At 39.5% G+C, this 19,056-nt stretch overlaps 1 protein-coding gene across 1 annotated transcript in view; it reads left to right on the plus strand.

The window, feature by feature from the left end:
• Positions 1-3,836: 3,836 nt before the first annotated feature.
• Positions 3,837-19,056, plus strand: part of LOC137258147 (sodium- and chloride-dependent betaine transporter-like) — a 62,069-nt gene continuing 46,849 nt past the window's right edge. Inside the window, exon 1 of the mRNA XM_067795714.1 lies at positions 3,837-3,936. The gene's annotated coding sequence lies outside the window, so the exon portion shown is untranslated. The remainder of the gene's footprint in view (positions 3,937-19,056) is intronic.

The following is a 19,056-nucleotide window of genomic DNA, read 5'->3' on the forward strand; positions in this document are numbered from 1 at the left end:
TATGCTGCTAAACCCAATAAGTGCCTCACATCATGAATATTTGTAGGTAGGGCAATTCGGTTTACAGCATCAAGTTTTCCCATGTAGACTGATATGCTGTCTTTATTGAAAATATGGCCTAAATATGTTACTTGTTTCGAAGCAGACCCGTGAAGGTCCCGGGGTAGAATAGGCCTTCAGCAACCCATGCTTGCCCTAAAAGGTGACTATGCTTGTCGTAAGAGGCGACTAACGGGATCGGGTGGGCAGACTAGCTGACTTGGTTGACACATGTCATCGGTTCCCCATTGCGCAGATCGATGCTCATGTTGTTGATCACTGGATTGTCTGGTCCAGACTCGATTATTTACAGACCGTCGCCATATAGCTGGAATATTGCTAAGTGCGACGTAAAACTAAACTCACTCACTCACTCACTGTTTCGAAGCAAATCTACATTTACTGGGTTTTAGAGGTAAACCTGCTTCTTTGAGTTTTTGAAACACACATTTAAGATGATTGAGATGTTCATTAAAAGTTTGGGAAAAGACAATAATATCACCGACATAAATCAAAACATACTTCCAGTTCATTTCCTGGAGAGCTTGTGAAATAGTTCGTTGAAATGCAGCAGGAGATTTTTTTAATGGAAGATGAAGATGGTTCCATTCAAGAATTCATGCAGTGGGATCAGCCAAATTCCACTTGCACAATCTAAGACTGAAGAGATGGTTGCCTTTTTGTTACCAACCGCATCAGTAACATCCAGAGTTGGGGCGTCGATAATCTACCCCAACGTGATGAGAAGTATCTTTCGTCTTGACCTTTACAACTGTGGAATGCTATTCTGAAGTACTTGGTTTAATAATCTGAGCCGCTAACGTTTCTTGAATTTGGCAGGAGCATTCTTTTCTATGTTCTGGGTTTTGTCTATAGAAAGGCAGTCTAACAGGTCCAGGATTGCCATTGTGTGTTACATGTTGGTACAATGATGTCTTTCCTAATTGCAACCAGTTCTGAGCGAAAGCATCATGATTTGCTCTGAGGAATGTCAAGAGTTGTTTCTCATGAGGGTTAAGGTCTGATTTTCAGTAAGCTCAAACTCCAGACCTAAAGGTGTGTTGTGAGGGGATGATGGATGATTGACTGTGTTGTGGGATGGTTGACTGGAAGTATCTAAATTATTGACATGAGTGGGCATGGGTGGGTGGGGTATGGAGTGGTCAGGGAGCGTGCCCCTAAGCCTAATGTTTTGATCTGTTGCATTTAAGATGCACATGGAAACAGTCTTACCACTAAACATCTGGCACCTTGAAGATTTGGTTAGGAAAGGCTAGGAGAGGGTTCAAGGAGAAGAATTTCACCTGGATGGGTTTGAGAGATTTTGACAAGAATATCAGGTTCACAGTTGGGGGGAATAGTTAGATTTCTTTGGTCTGACATAACCTGCATTTGTAGAAACTAGAGCAACAGTCAGAAGACCCTCATGAATATGAAGACATTTGTTGGGGAAATCTATAATGACTCTGTTTTCGTCAAGAAAGTCAAGAGCCTGATGGATGTGTTTAAAAACATAGAAAGAGTGAGAGAGAGCAGATCTCTCACCATATCTGCCAGTTCTTTCACGGATAACGGGGGCCACCAGTGCATAGCGTCGAACCTCTTCAAGTGTCTTTGGTTCCTTAATGTGAACCCACTGTTTCAAGGAGGCAGTGAGTCCATTGACAGCGAGAGCCACTATGACAGGTTCTGGTAGGGCACAGCTTGCTGTTGTCTCTCCTGGGTGCTGCATGAGCTTCAGCAGACCAAGGTCAAATGAGTCCCTTGTGAACCTCTTGATGAAGACATCCTTAAGTCCGTCAATGAGTTTTGTACTGGGGCTGTGAGACCCTGGTGCCACATTCAATGTAGAATGTAAGGCGATAACATGTCCATTCATCCTGGATGTTGTGTAGTGTGGCATAATTAGTAAAGTCCTGCCACCAGGTGTTCCATTAAAACAATGGAGGGAGATGTTCATGATGACAGGTTGAGGGGGAGAGGGAGGAACTGCTGCAGGTGTAGATGATGGTGTCGATTCTAGTGTCGATTCATGGGGTGTTGATGTTGACGGTGGTGTTGATGTTGAGGATAATGACTCCGGCTCAGATGATGTTGACGCTGAGGTTGATGCTTGAGATGGTGGTGTTGTCTCAGTTGGTAGATTTGATGCTGTCTGTTTCCGAAGTTTCTGTGTATAGTTTTGAGGGCTAGCACCGAACATCCGGGATCTTCTCTCCACCAGATTAACGGTGTGCCCATTACCCGTTAGTTGACCCCGGGGAATATTGGATGTCGAAGGTGTTAGCCTTCAAAACGAGAACAGCACATTTAGTTGAAGCAGTGATGGAACTCTATTCATGACAAATTGCTATCAGTTTATAAACATCGTAACGCTTGAAGTGCAAGAAATGGTTGATTGGATTAATGAAATTATACTAATACGTGCACATTCATTATTCATGCATTCTTATAACCTTCTATATAAACACACATACAATAATATGCATGGTTGGACGCACATAGATGACAAGTATTATCTAATTTACATTGCAATGAATAAACAAATATTAGACTTCCACAACCTATTGTAAAATGTGAGGATAGAGCTTTCATAATAGCGGACGTATTTGAGGTACTAGTAAACGTTACTTATATTAGGTTGAATACGGTATGAACTTGTGTGTTTCTGTATTTTAACTGACGCTACCATTAAGTTCATTTGATTCTTAATTGAATACATTACTTGTCTGTGAAGTACGCTCTCTTATCAAGAATTCGGTGAATTGACATTATATTGTGACCCATTACTTTAGAACTGACTCATTTGCATTGTATATGAAACCTCTATTGTGTAACTTTTGTATCTTGCTGTTGTTTAATACAAATTATTGAAAATATCAGACTTCTCACTGTTGTATTTTGCTGTTTCTGAGGTTACTTCATAAAAACCTTTTGTCAAGGCAAATTTTAGCCGTGACACTCTGCCTTGGCCAACACCTTAACAGGCGTTTTCACTCGTATATCTTACAAAGGCATACCTATTTGTATTTGTATTTGTATTTTGTGCAGTAGTTTCCAGGTGTTTCCCCGGATGCCCAGTGGATGTAACTTGTAAATTAAGCCATATTCTGTCAAATGCCTTTTCGTTATCTAAAAAAGCTGCATAAACTGTAGATTTTCTGTCAATGTGATATTGGATACTTTCGATAAGAGCAAAAGCGCTCATAACTGCCGCCATGTTCCTTTCTAAAACCGAATTGGAGCATATCAGTGAAATACGGATTATGTTCAAGTAAAGTAATAGCTTCTTAAAACGTTTTCCAGTAACTGTTGACTTGTCAGTAATTCCCCTATAGTTTCAGGGATCGGATTGTCCCATTTTACCTTTATAGATTGGAATGACCATATCAAGTCTATAGGAGATTTGTTCTTGTAGAGAGATTTGGCAGTATCCCGTACCCTGTTTCCTGTGAAATCGCTTTCCAGCCCCTCTTAAACAAAATAAGCATCCAGTCCCTTCAATACCCTGAACACTCTGACACATTTCATCTTTAAATTTTTCATCAAACATCAGTGATGTGTGTGGCTGAGCTAAGTTTGAGTAATATCAACCCCACAGTCTACATATAACATAGTGAGAAGTGGAGTATACATTCAAACAGTGTATCAGTGTTCTCCACACGCAATTGTCCTCTAACATTGCGAGGAGTGGAGTCTCTGTTCATTCAACCACTTGACGACGTCACGGTTTTGGAATACACGTCACGTGTCAAAACCAAACAGGTATATATGTAGGTTGCTTGACATTACTGATCAGTTTGTTATGATGATGCCCATGCTCGGGTGACATAGAAGTGATGTCAGTGAGCAGACGCACTTCATTTACGGAAAAATTACTCTTGTTTGGAAATTCAGGTGAGTTGTCGGTCATTACATACCGCTTTTATTAAGGGTCATTTCAATGTGGGAACTTGCAACACCTTTCTTCTCATGGGTTATTAGTCGGTGGCGAAATTACGTTTAGTCAAATGTAAATACATCTGAAAGTTAAAAAAACTGATCGATGTTAACTTCCCTGTTTTGAGGAACAGGACGTTTGGGAGTGTTTCTTACTCCTTTATGAATGACGAAATAGGAAACAGTATCAAGCGCTAGGCTGCTGTATCGACTGAGTTTCCATGAAATCGTGCTTATCACCTTCTGGGCTATTTATGCCTGGATTTTCTAAAAAGTTCACAATCTCCCCAGACTTGGCCTGCCGCTTCCATCATCACAAAAGGTTTCTGTAAATGATCTGGTGCACATCCCTGCTTGACAACAGTATAAAAATCCATACCGAAACGTCGCATCACATATAATATAGAAGTCATACTTTCTTATTACTCACCAACTTTTAAAAAACTAAGCTTTACTCTCTTTTGATTGATGCATTATCTGCAAACTGTTTTCCGAATGTTTTCCAGTTGGAAATCGGACATAACATATTATACCCAAATATTCTTTACTTCAGAATCATGACTTGCATATTTCTGTCTGTAATTCTGTAAGGGGAAAGCCTATATGTAACAGGGAGGAAAATAATCTTAACTGCCAATCTTACAACCTTTACAAAGAAGAAAAAGATAATTATAAAAAGTGATCACTTGTGCATCAAGTATGTCATCTAGTGTTCACGCTGTATACACAATGTCACAGTGGAAACAGTGAAACCTTTACAATGATTCGGTTTCAAATGACTGTAATTATAATTCGCAGCAGGGAGCAAAAGCGATAAAAGGTTTTTCAGAAACACAATAGACATCTGTATGACTGAAGTCTGAAGGCCTTCAGGCTATTAATATTGACGTCAGTGGGTAATACAATATTGCTTAAAGTCGCACCAGCAGTATCACAGCTACACCGTCAGTTATGGAAATAACCACTCACCAGTGAGGTTCTCCTTTATGTAATGTCATACAGGTTCTTCAGCTTGATCTGATCAAGTGAATACTAATGCATTGCGTGTCACAACTGGTTGGGTATATTACTGTGAAGGGGTGCGTCTTTGTCAGGTAATTGTGAACGTGTCCAAACAGCCGAGACAAGGTCGTCGTTTGACATCTCAGTGTTGAGATACCGTCTGTGATGTCCTAACTTTCTTTACACAAGAATCTACAGATCTTTGTATCTTTCCTACTCAGGCTTTTAGACAGCGAACAGCAGCAGTGAACCGGATTCTGAAAGTGACTGACTTTATGTTGTAAATGATTTTAGTTAGTAAACCAAACCAGATACCTCATGACTATAAAGTTATGAATTGTAATAACCATTAAATTAAAGGTCACATATACGCTAATAGGGTATAAATGCAAAATCACCTGCTGACATCGTTATAAATGAAACCCCTTCATTAAAACTGCTCATTTCGATCTTTAATTACCTTAAATAATTAACAGTTTTGTCAACAGTGCTCAGTTCTCAGGCGCAAACGAAATTTCAACCAATCAGAGCGGCGCGTCTCCGTGACGTTATAGTAGGTATAGAAATGAGGGTCTGTGCAGTATTCATCTACATTTCAGGGGTTAAACTATTTCGTTTACAGGTTTGTACAAACCTGAAATCGCGAAAGCTGTTGAGAAAAATGAAAGCTATATGTTCTCACAATCTACTATCATTTAGTTTTGTCTCCTGCTTTACCTCGTTCCCGAGTTACAACCCTTGTTTTCATAGACGATTCTGTGAAAATCACCTGGTGTCGCTTGGTTGTAATCCGTGTTAGGTGGTATAAACCTACACGTTATTTGTCATCATTCAGTTGATGCTCAGTTAATGAATTTATAACAGGTATAATTAGTGGTAACGCCAATTAGATTACCCGACAAAGGCCCCCATTTGGCATTTCTTTTGTCCCGATCGATCCACGGATTAACCGATAACGCGCTGATTGATTAATTAGTTTTATGGGGATTTATATGGGGGATTTGTCAAAAGGTTTATGTATGTACATTTACTAATCTATACTAGATACACTCTGTCGTGTATGTGTCTATGTAAAACAACACCCTTCTTTCAAAGGATTAACCGCCAATACATTGATTGATTGCTCTTTATTGGCTAACTAAATAACTTTTTTAAAAAGAATGACGTACATTATGCAATTAGTATCGCGCAGTATTTTCGCTTCGACCCCGACCTCGCTTAGGTTGTGTCATGCAAACTGCTTTTGGTAATGATTCAAATACATATTTATGTAGTTTTGGTTTCCTAACTTGATGAGAACAAACCATAATCTCATTAATTCATATGGATTTGACTTCACGATTTTCAAAAATGGCGGCGCCCTATCTTGGGATGAATGCTATTTAAGTTTCTTTTCACCGACTTACAAAAGCAAAACTACTTTCATGTCATGCAAAATCCTTTCGGCCATGATTCAAATGCATATTTAACTGCCAGTAAGAAGTAGGTTTGATTTTCTAACTTGATGAGAACAAATCATAATCTCAATAATTCTAACGGACTTTAGCCCGTGACTTCACGATATTCAAATATGGCGGCGCCCTGTCTGAGGATGAATGCTATTTAAGTTTGTTTTCACCGACTTACAAAATCAAAATTACTTTCTACTGGTAGAAAAAATATGTATTTTATTGGTGGACATTAGGATTTTACATGACATTGCTTATAACATAACAATTTTACTCTTGGAAGCGGTGAATATAAGGAGTCAATATAATATTACTTACGATGATATTGTCACTTCGACCAAAACCTCGTTTCCGAGGAAGAAAGCGTTATATCCATGCAAAATCCTCTTGTCAGCAATGTGTAGTATGCAGTCTTGATTTTATTAACTCGATGAAACTTGAACTCCATTTTCTATCCTGGAAGCATGGTAGGGGGCGAACCATCCGATTTAGTATATACCACAGGCTTCTACAATGCTCACTTCGCACACGCTAACAACCAATTTAAGCACAAACTACGGAGTCTGGTGGAAATATGTGCATAGTGACACATCACCCGACCCCAAGGAACAATTGACGGCAACACAACAATTCGGCATGTCTTTGGTGACGTCGAGAAATCAACAAAATGACGAGCTTCCTACACATTTTCTATACATTTAATTGGATATCGTTCCTTCTATGACGTCACAACAGGGCTCTGGCGACTGAGCTACGTAACCTGTCTGCGGTTTCGTTTGCTGGCGAGAGAGAAGCAGGTGGCTTTTTAGCAACTTTTAAACGCTTTCTGTTAATTAACCACACGGTTAAAAAAGCGGTATGTACCACAAACACAAGATGGCGAGATCGCGTTCTCGTAATAATATTTTATTCGTTGCTGTGTCATGTTGAACAGTAGATAGTACATATGTCATAGTCAGGATCACAAGAACAACACAGTATTTACACAAGGCGACTATGACATGACATACACAACACATATTACATTCAGCAGCATCAGCAATGATAACTGGTATAACAAATGTATAGTTGAGTAAAACAGTCATGCTAAGTGATGTGGCTGGAGTGCAGTTTAACGGGCGCGCGATCCGGGGACTGCTGAGCGTTAGCTAATGAGCGCGCTATAGCGAGAGCGTTCTGTAGAGCTACTGATCTGTCTCACTGTACCGCGCTGCTGCATCCTTGGCCCTAGGGCACCCCCATTCTAGTTCCTTAGCCCTTGGTAAAGTGCACTATTCCCAGTCATGTTTAATAAAGCATTAAAACAAATATAGCACTCGGAACAGGTTTTGAGAGAAAGTTGCATAAAAATAACATTGAGATAAATGCCTGAAGTCGAAGCTACCCACTTAAAATACAGAAGATAGTAACACAAAAGGATGTAAAATGTGAGGCAGACGAATGAAAATGAAACCCGATAAAAGGTCAGAGTGACTTTACTGGTTTAAGATGGCGATGCTAGTTGCATTAAATGACTTTGATGCCCTGTTCGTTCTGAAAAGTGGAGTTTGATTTCGGCTTCCGGAAGGTAGGAGAATCAATTCTTTATGAAGAAAATGATGGGAGTCGGAAGCAATTTGGAAGCTAGTTTTCCAAAATGCCGCGTACCTCAGAGAGTTCCAAAGACTCCTGATAATTTGCTGGTTTGATGAGTGATTTTGGACTATTTGTTTTTATTTTGTAGTGAAAGAGAACCAAACCAGCCCTGTATGCTAAAACAATAAAAGTGTTGCAGTATAAAACGAGTGTGAAGGAATTGCCATTAACGGAGTTGAGTTTCCGTAATAAGCACAACCTTTGTGGGCATTTTTTGTAGATTCTGTCAGTAACACTGAGCTTTCCATCAATGAATGTGCCGAGATATTTGTATTCTGTGACAACTTCGATGCAGCTGTTATGGACCAAAAGGGGCTGTACAAGGATTTCTTAATTCTAAAGTCTATAACCATTTCCTTTGTTTTCTTCGTGTTAAGACTCCCGTGTGGACCCGGGACAGAATGTGTCCACAGCACCCCATTGCTGGTCGTAAGAGGCGACCAAATTGGGCAACCTGTTGGCCGTGGGTTGCGTCCCTGTGTCGGTGGAGGACGGGATCCTGGTAGTTGAGGGCAACTGGAGCTTGGAACAGTGTCCCTTTGCCCAACACACCACTTTGGCCCTTACTTCACCGTGACGGGTGGTAGAATCGGCCCGATTCTATCAATCGGCTGATCATGTCGAGCCCTGTGCTTTACTTGTTTTGCACAATTTATATTCTTGCCTGTATCTTTCACGTTAGGTCTTGGCTCGTATTGTTTTGAAATGTATCACTTTGAATTTGGAACATGTCTAATGTAATTTGCCTAGAGGTATAAGCCCAGAAGGCGATGGCTCATGGGCCAATCTAGTGGATCAATTAATTTGCAATTAATTCTTCTGCTGGAGTATACCATCCCAGTATCCTCGGTGCTGCCAGTCGGAGACCCACTGGCACTAAGCATCGTCTTAATGACACTCCGTGGTGGGTGGGGAGCTGGGATGATGAATCATATCCAAACTAACCATGGCACAACCCAAAAAATCCAAACGTGTATTAGATAATAGTTCTTCTGAAGAAGAGTGTTCTCTTTCCCCTCTAGATAGTTGGAACAGATTTATCCACTTATCCAATGGAATTGCAGAGGTTTAAGGACCAATGTCAGCGAATTACATTTATTAGCACAAGCCTTTCGACCTTCAGCGATCTGTCTCCAGGAGACATATCTCAAGCCAACAGATAAGTTTGAATTTCGTCAATACAATTCTTATCATTCTTTTTCACCTCCAGCGGGTAAAGCTTCTGGTGGGTGTTCTATTTTGGTGAGGCAGGATGTCATCCACAGTCCTGTTCCTCTTACTGTCAATCTCTACAGGCTGTTGCAATTCGACTCACATTGCACATTACTTTTACTTTGTGCTCATTGTATATTCCACCCTCTTCAGCTCTTCAGCGATCCGAACTACAGTCATTATATGATCAGCTCCCGAAACCATGTATAATCATGGGTGACCTAAATGGTCATAACCCTTTATGGGGAGGTACCAACACTAATTCAAAGGGAACAGTCATTGAGGACTTTATCAGTGATGACAGTCTATGTATTTTTAACGATGGCTCAAAGACCTACTTACATCTTGCTAGTGGTAGCTATTCTGCCCTGGATATCTCACTGTCAGATTCCAGTATGTTAAGTGAATTTTCCTGGTCAGTCCACGATGACCTCTGTGGAAGTGACCATTTTCCTTCCATTCTTATGCCAACCATCCCTGCTGATGATCCACCTTCAACGAGGTGGAACTTTTCAAAGGCCGACTGGCCTGCTTATAAATCAATGTGTGAAGAAATATTGCAACCGGATCTTTTCATGAATGTTCCTGATCCCATTCAGCTGTTTACAGATAAACTTAATGCCATTGCTGGAGAAACTACTTCAAAGTCCTCTGCAGTTTTGCATATCCGTAAACCATGGTTTGATATAGATTGTAAGAAGGCTAGGAAGGCTAGAAAAAAGATAGAGAAGTATTTTCGTAAACACCCTACAGTGCATAATCTCAATACCCTTAAAATAGCAAATGCCAAGGCACGGCGAACGTGTAAACAGAATAAACGTCGGTCTTGGAGAAATTATGTATCTAAGATAAATTCTAAAACGCAAGAATCAAGGGCAAAGGTACAAAATCTGCGGTTCATCATTTGAAAGACTGAGATCAATTACTTACTGACAAAACTGACATTGCAAATAAAATAGTTGAAACTCTGGCTAAACATTCTTCGGCATCGAATCACGTACCTCAGTTCCAAAAATATCAAATGCAACAAGAGCAGAAGACTATTAACTTTTCTTCCGATAATGGTGAACACTATAACGAAATATTTTCAATTCATGAGCTCCACACTGCACTTGTCCAAGCACACGATACTGCAACAGGTGTTGATAACTTGAAACATCTGCCTGACTCGAGTCTGGAAACTCTGCTTTCTATATTTGATGGCATCTGGACTTCTGGGGACTTCCCATCTTCTTGGCGTGATGCCATCGTGGTATCAATACCTAAGCCTGGTCGAGATCATTCCGATCCTTCTAATTATAGACCTATATCTTTAACCAGCTGTGTCTGTAAATATATGGAACGTATGGTAAATAATAGATTAGTATGGTACTTGGAAACTAATAATTTTATCAGCAACATCCAATGTGGTTTCCGTAAACACATAAGTACTATTGACCATTTAGTCCGTTTGGATTCATTTGTACGAAATGCCATTGTTAATAAACAACATACGGTGTCAATATTTTTTTTATTTAGAAACAGCATACGATACCACATGGAAGCATGGTATTTTAAGAGATTTACATGATTTTGGCCTGAGAGGTCGTTTGCCACATTTTATATCTCAGTTCTCAAAAGACAGACAGTTTCAGGTCCGTGTGCGCCCTACCCTGTCTGACCAATATTATCAAGATCAGGGTGTACCACAAGGTAGTATCTTGTCCGTTACCTTGTTTAGCATTAAGATTAACAGTTTGTCAAAAGTTTTAAATGAGTCAATAGATGGGTCATTATTTGTCGATGGTTTCAACATTTCGTGTCGAGGCAAAGATATGGGTACAATTGGACACCAGTTACAGCTGTGTCTTCATAACATCCAAAATTGGTGTCTCGCGAATGGTTTCAAATTCTCAAAATCTAAGACAAATTGTATTCATTTTTGTCGGAAATATAAACCACATAAAGACCCTGAATTATTTCTTGATGGAACTCCCATTAAGGTTGTTGAACAAGCAAATTGTTTGGGTCTTGTTTTTGACCATCATTTGACATATTTACCGCATATAAATCAGCTGAAGACTAAATGCTTGAAGGCATTAGACCTGTTGAAAGTCGAGTCAAATTCAAAATGGGGAGGGGACCAAAAACCCTCCTCCACTTGTACAGGGCACTTATTCGCTCCAAATTAGATTATGGTTCAATTGTATATGGTGGGGCATGTAAAAGTAATTTACAAAAATTAGATACAATTCACCATCAAGGTTTAAGATTGTGTCCAGGCGCTTTCAGAACATCACCTATTGATCGCCTTTATGTAGAAGCGGATGAACCGTCTTATCAGCGACGCATTGAATTATCCTCTCAATATATCACTAAGTTATGTTCAAATCCATCAAATCCTGCTTATAATATAGTGTTTAATCCACAGTATGAAGAACTGTTTACACAAAACCCAAAACAAATTCCACCTTTGGGAATTCGGATGAAATCTCATATTACAGCTGCAAATATTGAACTGGAGACTATATGTTCATACAGGCTTTTCTCAGCGCCTCCATGGTAATTAGTGCGGCCTAGAGTCATACTAGATCTTACTCATCATAAGAAATCTGACACGAATGACTTACTATACCAACAGGAATGCATCCAGTTACGGAAGCAATGTACTTCCCATCGCTCCATATTTACTGACGGATCTAAAGATGGCGGCAATGTGTCATGTGCCACTGTTATCGGATCACACAATATCTCTTTCCGACTACCAGGCGATAGCTCCATATTCACTGCAGAATCCATGGCAATATTGACAGCCTTGGAATATGTTAAACGTCAGTCCCATCATAAACAATTTGTATTATTTTCTGATTCATTGTCATGTCTTCAGGCACTGAAAAACATGTCTTCTGACCACCCTGTCATTCTGGACATTCTGGAACTATACAATGATCTTGCCACTAGCCAATATGACATCGTCTTCTGTTGGCTGCCAAGCCATGTTGGCATTGTGGGAAACACAATGGCTGATGACGCACCGAAAGCGGCGAAATCTGTGACACCACTTCTTCTGCCATCTAGTGATTTCTAACCTGTCATTAGTTCTTATACGTGCCCTAATGCAAAAGAAGTGGGACACCAAGGTAGGTTTAAATAAATTACATGAAATAAAACCGAATATTTGTTACACCTACTTGGGCTGTCAGTCCAGATTTGAAGAGGTTATCATGAGACGATGTCGTATAACTATCTATTGAAAGGTGACGAGCCTCCATTTTACATCCCTTGTGATGAAAGAATCACAGTCAAGCATGTTTTGCTTGACTGTGTTGAATACTCGATCACAAGGGATAAATATTTTACATCACGAACTATGAAGGATCTTTTTAGCAATACAAGTACTCATGTGATAATTGCGTTTTTAAAAGAATTAGATTTATTGACTGAGTTGTAAATAAATAAATATTTTATGATTGGAAGTTTGAATTAATAACTCGGATTGGTAGTGGCGGTATCCTCGAAGGGGGTTGAAGTACCGTAAAATTATTGTCCTCCTGAGAGGGTACGTAAGTCCCAACACATTTCAAGTCAAATTTAATCTTCCACTGTTTCAGTTGTAGTGTTATTGTCATTTTAATTTCTGGCTAAACTTGCATACAATTGCCAACAGCTGAAGGGAGGGTGTAAACCCAGCTAGGGTCCATGCAGGTAGCAGAAGCACTGTAAGTCGGCATGGATCCTAGTATGGTGATTTACCTTCAGTAGTTGGTGATGAAAAGCCCATTTTAGATGGTTTTGTCTAAAATAGTTTTCTGCTTTTAAAGATACATACTAGCTAGTTTTAATTCCTTTTTGTGATACTCTAGTTATTTTACAGTCCATCGATGACTGGTTCTTTAAGTACCTATATTTTTGGATATCTACAATACCTCTCGTCACTATATGGCTGCAACATTGCCGATGTGACGTTAAATTTTAACTCACACACTCACTCACTCACTCACTCACTCACCCAAAGCCCTTTATACTCGTCGGTAATTTGAATGGGCATAATCCTTTAGGGGGTTCATCCAGTTATAATGGTAAAGGTAAAGTTCTCGAAGATTTTCTTGGTAAACAGAATCTTTGCATATTTAACAATGGTACTAATACGTATTTACACCCAGCAACGGGAACGTAATCGGCACTGGATTTATCGGTGACTGACCCTTCTCTATATAATGAATTTACATGGTCCGTCCATAATGATTTATGTGGTAGTGATCATTTTCCCACAATACTTAAGACTATCAGTCCTTCACAGGATCTACCCACATCAAAATGGAAATTTACAAAAGCTGATTGGCAGACATTTAATACTCTATGCCGTGTAAATTTGAATCCTGAAACTTGTTGATAAAATGGATGAGATTCAAACATTTTCCGAAACACTGCTTACTATTGCTACCAAAAACTGTCGCTAAGACCTGAGTTAATCCACGAGTTAACACACCATGGTTCAATGACGATTGCAGAAAGGCCAGGAAAACGAGGAAAAAAGCTGAGAGAATATTCAACCAATCTCCCTCCCGCTTAACAAAGTGTGGAATATGATTCGCAAAATCAAAGGTAAAGGTTCCGGTAACACTGTACAACATCTCAAGATAGATGGCAATGTAGTAACATCTGAAAAGATCATTGCTAATAAATTGGGCGAAACGATCAGTCAGAATTCTTCTTCTAATTACGATCCTGCCTTTCAAAAATACCAGAAGCAGCAGGAGAAGAAATATCTGAGTTTTCAGTCTGATAATTCAGAAGATTATAATGAACCTTTTTCCCCTTAGTGAATTACAAGAGGCTCTTGAGAAAGCTCATGATACAGCATCAGGTCCTGATGATATACATTACCAATTACTGAAACACCTACCTGATGAATCTCTCATCACGTTATTAAATATTTTCATTAATATCTGGGAAACTGGAAAATTTCCCCCTTCCTGGCATGAAGCAATGATTATACCAGTGCCAAAACCAGGCAAGGATCATACAAATCCTACTAATTACCGCCCTATAGCTCTAGCTAGCTGTGTTTGTAAGACCATGGAACGTATGATAAATGCTCGCCTCGTCTGGTATCTGGAATCAAATCACCTTATTACAGACATTCAGTGTGGCTTCGGATGCCGGAGGATCATATTGTCAGATTAGAGTCATTTATTCGTGATGGTTTTATTAAAAAGCAGCATGTTGTTTCTATTTTCTTTGATTTAGAAAAAACATATGACACTGCTTGGAAATATGGTATTTTGAAAGATCTCCATATGATGGGCCTTCGTGGTCGCATGACTGATTTTATTTCACGGTTTTTAGACGATAGACAATTCAAGATAAGAGTTGTATCCACCCTTCCGGAAATCTATGATCAGGACATGGGAGTTTCACAAGGAAGTATTTTATCTGTCACTCTTTTTAGCATCAAAATCAATAGTCTGGCTAAAGTTCTCAATGGCAATGTCGATGGCTCTCTATTCGTTGATGATTTTAATATGTCATGTCGGGGTTCCAGCAAAATAGTATTGAAAGACAATTGCGACTTTGTTTAAACAAGGTACATAGATGGTCAATGGAAAACAGTTTTAAGTTTTCGAAAACTAAAACACGTTGCATGCATTTTTGTACCAAACGTAAAATGCATAAAGATCCTGAGTTATTCCTTAATACCACTCCCATAAAAATTGTCAGAGACGCTAAATTTCTAGGCATTACGTTTGATCAGAAATTATCTTTTATGCCCCACATCAAAAATCTCAAAACAAAGTGTTCAAAGGCTCTTGACATTCTTAAAGTTGTTTCCAATATCAAATGGGGTGGAGATCAACTTACACTACTTCACCTTTATAGATCATTGATCAGATCCAGATTTGACTATGGCGGCTTTATCTATGGTTCCGCTCTCAAATCGTATCTCAGAGAGCTCGATTCCACTCATAATCAAGGTATTAGACTGTCTTTGGGAGCCTTCAGAACTTCCCCAATCGAGAGTATGTTGGTTGTAGCAAACGAACCGTGCTTAAAGTTACGGAGAATCAAACTAGCGCTTCAGTATACCGCTAAGCTTCCCTCAAGTCCATCTAACCCCGCTTTCAACTGTGTATTCCTTCCTTCCTATAAGGATTTATATGCTAATAAACCCAAATCAATCCCACCTCTTGGTAGTCGTATACAGTCCCATATCAGGGATGCCCATTTAAATTTTGAGAATATATCACCATTCAACATTTCAGAAATACCGCCATGGCAGTCCATACAGCCGGATGTCAATTTAGATATGACAACACTGAAGAAAGCTGCTATAAATACATTATTGTACCAACAAGCATTCTTAGAAATTAAAGACAAATACTCCTCTTACCAAAGCCTTTACACAGATGGATCAAAAGATGGCAATAAGGTGTCAACAGCTGCTGTTGCTGATGATAACACCTTATCCCTCAGACTGACTGATGGAAGTTCCATTTTTACAGCTGAGTCTATGGCAATTTTATTAGCACTGCAGTTTATTGAAACATCTCGAAACAACCATTTCATATTTTTTTAGATATTTTGTTCTGTTTACAGGCAATCAAAAACCGTAAACATAATCACCCGTTTTTAGACAGAATTTTAAGTCGCCATTTAGACATATTTATGACTTGCAAGCCCTTCTGGTATAAGAGGTAACTCTCTTGCGCATTCCGTAGCTAAAGAAGCTCTACAAAGTTCAGTTACCAACACTACCCTCCTTTTTTCTGACCTCAAATCTGCTATTCGACAACATATAACAGATCAGTGGCAGCAGAACTGGGATGGTCAAGCCTCAAATAAACTTCAATATTGGACGAAATTCATGTATTGGACTTAGACTACGGCGATGTCGTATCGGCCATAGTTACTATACACATTCTTTTCACTTGAAACGTGAAGATCCACCATTTTGCATTCCATGCCATAGACCGATTACTATCAAGTGCATTTTGCTTGAATGTATTGACTGTGCTCATATCAGGGAGTGTTTTTATGACGATGTTCCTACTTTATGTGCACGTTTTAACAAAGTTTCTAGCCACTTAATTTTAGCATATTTGAAAGAAATCAAACTATATGAAAAAATATAGCTTTTATTTCAGAGATCAGTTCTTACCCTTACATGTGATACGTAACTGATATTTTAGTGATTTTCAACATCACTTTTTATTATTTTCCAAGTGTTGTACGAGAGACTTTTTCTCGCCGCGAATAGCTGCAATATTGCTGATGCGGCGTTAAAAAAACATTCATTCATTCATTCATTTTTCGTGTTAGGGACTAGGACGTTGTCATGACACTAATAACAAAACATTTCTATTGTTTGGTGATAATGTGAATCATCGTCGTTAATTACAAATCTAACTAAGATCGCATCATCGGCAAATTCTATCGTACTTTTGGAGTTTTTAGCTTGTTTAAGTCAAATCGCGAGAATACCTTCCAATATTCCACAGTCACGCGTCTGTACCCCTCTTAGGGGACATGTTTCTGCACAGCTTCTCTAACAGTGTCTTTGTAAATAATCGAGTGCGGACCAAACACTCCAGTGATCATCACCACGAATATAGATCTATGCAAATGGCAGCTTCTCATCTTCAGAATCTCCTGCAACTATGCATGCAGCTCTAGTGGCTCCCAAGATATTTAAACAGATTTACAATGGGAGTTCATATTAGAGCCACCTCGCAGAGTATACGATAGCTTTCTCATATGTTATAGTTGGGATTGCACTTTCTTATTAGAGTACATATTCTAGTACATTTTGGGGTTGAGTCCCATCCGTGGTTCGAACCACACCCTCAGTCAGGCACGTAATCGCCAGAACACAATATTAGCCGCTCAGCGATCGCGGCTTCCCCAACAATGGTAGTCGGACAACTGGTAGTCCAGACTGTGGATATCGGCAACATTTCTGCCATGCCGTGATTAAAACTAGTTATAAAGTAAGAATACATACATATAATAAATACTATCCTGAAAACGAAGGGCGGTAAAGTACCAGTTTATCACAGAATGACTTAAAACTAACTAGAGACTTTTTTAAAGGTAGAAAACTATATAAACTGTGTAACAATACAATGTAAATATGGGCTATATATCACCAACAACTGATGGAAGATCAACACGGGCCCATGGCGACTTACAGTCCTTTTGCTACTACATGGACCCTAGCTGGATTTACACCATCCCTTCAGCCGTCTGCGTTTATGCTGTGACTAAGCCGTACATGAAAATGACAAACAATACTGGTAGACTTAAATTTACATCACATATTTTGGGACTTATCAGATGCCTCCTGAGAGGGTGCATAAGTGTAAATTGGCACGGCTCCCACGCTGGAAGGCTTATACTGCTCATTGCCATTTAGACATGTTTTATATTTCTGATTACACTTTCTTAGTAAAGTACAGATTTTAGAATTTTTTAGGCTTGAGTCCATATGTCCATCACCGTCACGCCAATGAACCCTTCGCCATGTTCTCGAGTTCTGATTCTTGGTGATCCAACTTTACTCCCGACTGGGTGCTACCAGACCAGGAGCCTGCAGCTTCTTTCCTATGGTACTGTTGGAAAGTTCTTTCTTTGCATCTTCCCAAAACAATTAAGACTGGTCATCCGCGTCATTGTTCTTCGTCTGTCTTCATGGTCGCGGGTGATCCTTTATTTCAATGGTGACCACGGGATTCCTCACAATGCGACGTTGCACTGCTGGGTCATGCCAATACCTCTGTTTATAGTATGATGGCGCAGACTGCTTAGGGACCGTTCATAATATATGACGGGGGAGTCCTGAGAGTTCGACCTGTGGGTCAATGTAAAAATCCTTTGATGTTTTGTTGTTGTTTTACGTGATTACAACACTGGTTTGCTACAAAACGTAAAATGTGTCTACTCAGGTAACTATATATGACATAGCAGAGGATTGACATTTAGTGAGTGCGTTTAGTTCACTTAATTCATTAGTAGTGGATTCTTCATTTGACATAACTTCGGTTACTTGATACTTCTTGTGATGGAAGACACGTATGTGTAAATGCATATATGTTCATTGTGTACATTGACATCGTGGAAGGTGAATTCAGAAGGGAAAATACCCAGAGACCACAACTATGGACTTATTCGGAACGAAGTGAATTCCTTTCAACTGTACAAACAACAACCTTGAGTGTTTGACTATAAAAAGTTATAACTGCATGAAAAGTACATATATTTCAATTCAGGAAAATATATTGACAGTCAGATTAGACTGACCAGCATTGTGCTGATGTGTTACAGATGAGTCGCTTCGATTACCGATAACTTGAAGGTACTCTTTGGAAAGCATACGGCTGTAGTTGTACTGATGTTAAGCAGGAATTGGAAGGACTGACATCGCAAGCTTGGGAGTCAATAGTAGACCTTAAAATGTGACCTGTCCAGGAAGCCTGTCCTGATCTGGATGATGGCCCACAAGAGAGATTACCGCTAGATGCTCTGAAAAGCGCAGGGGACAAATGTCCATTTCCCTGACAATATGAGAAACTGTTAAAAGTCCCAAAATACAAGTTTTGTATTAAAAGTCCGCGCCAAGAGATCAGGAGGTACCAAACCAAGGGCACCGAGAACAATGGGGAGCCTGACGACAGTGTACTTGGGATGCAATCGAGACATTTCAAAGGCGAGGTCCGCATATTTATCATGCTTTTCCTGAATCTTGCCAATCACATTGCTGTCAAAAGGGACAGAAAATTCTATGATATAAATAATTTCATTGGCT

This window comes from Haliotis asinina, chromosome 12, assembly GCF_037392515.1.
Source record: "Haliotis asinina isolate JCU_RB_2024 chromosome 12, JCU_Hal_asi_v2, whole genome shotgun sequence".
Lineage (NCBI taxonomy): Eukaryota > Metazoa > Mollusca > Gastropoda > Lepetellida > Haliotidae > Haliotis > Haliotis asinina.